This window comes from Perognathus longimembris, chromosome 14 (genome assembly GCF_023159225.1).
Source record: "Perognathus longimembris pacificus isolate PPM17 chromosome 14, ASM2315922v1, whole genome shotgun sequence".
Taxonomy (NCBI): domain Eukaryota; kingdom Metazoa; phylum Chordata; class Mammalia; order Rodentia; family Heteromyidae; genus Perognathus; species Perognathus longimembris.
Window position 1 is genome coordinate 13,048,545 of NC_063174.1, and position 437 is coordinate 13,048,981.

The following is a 437-nucleotide window of genomic DNA, read 5'->3' on the forward strand; positions in this document are numbered from 1 at the left end:
CTCTCTCTCTCTTTCTTTCTTTCATTCGTTCTTTCTTTCTTTTCTTTCCAGTTCTGGGCCATGGACCCAGGGCCTGAGCACTGTCCCTGCCTTCCTTTTGCGCAAGGCTAGCACTCTGCCACTTGGGCCACAGCATCACTTCCGGCTGTTTTCTATATGTGATGCTGGGGAATCAAACCCAGGGCTTCATGTATACAAGGCAAGTTCTCTTGTCACTAGGCCATATTCCCAGCCCACACACAGTTTCTTTTCTTTTTCTTTTCTTTTTTTTTTTTTTTTTTTTTTTTTGGCCAGTCCTTGGCCTTGGACTCAGGGCCTGAGCACTGTCCCTGGCTACTTTTTGCTCAAGGCTAGCACTCTGCCACTTGAGCCACAGCGCCACTTCTGGCTTTTTTCTGTGTATGTGTTGCTGAGGAATCGAACCCAGGGCTTCATGC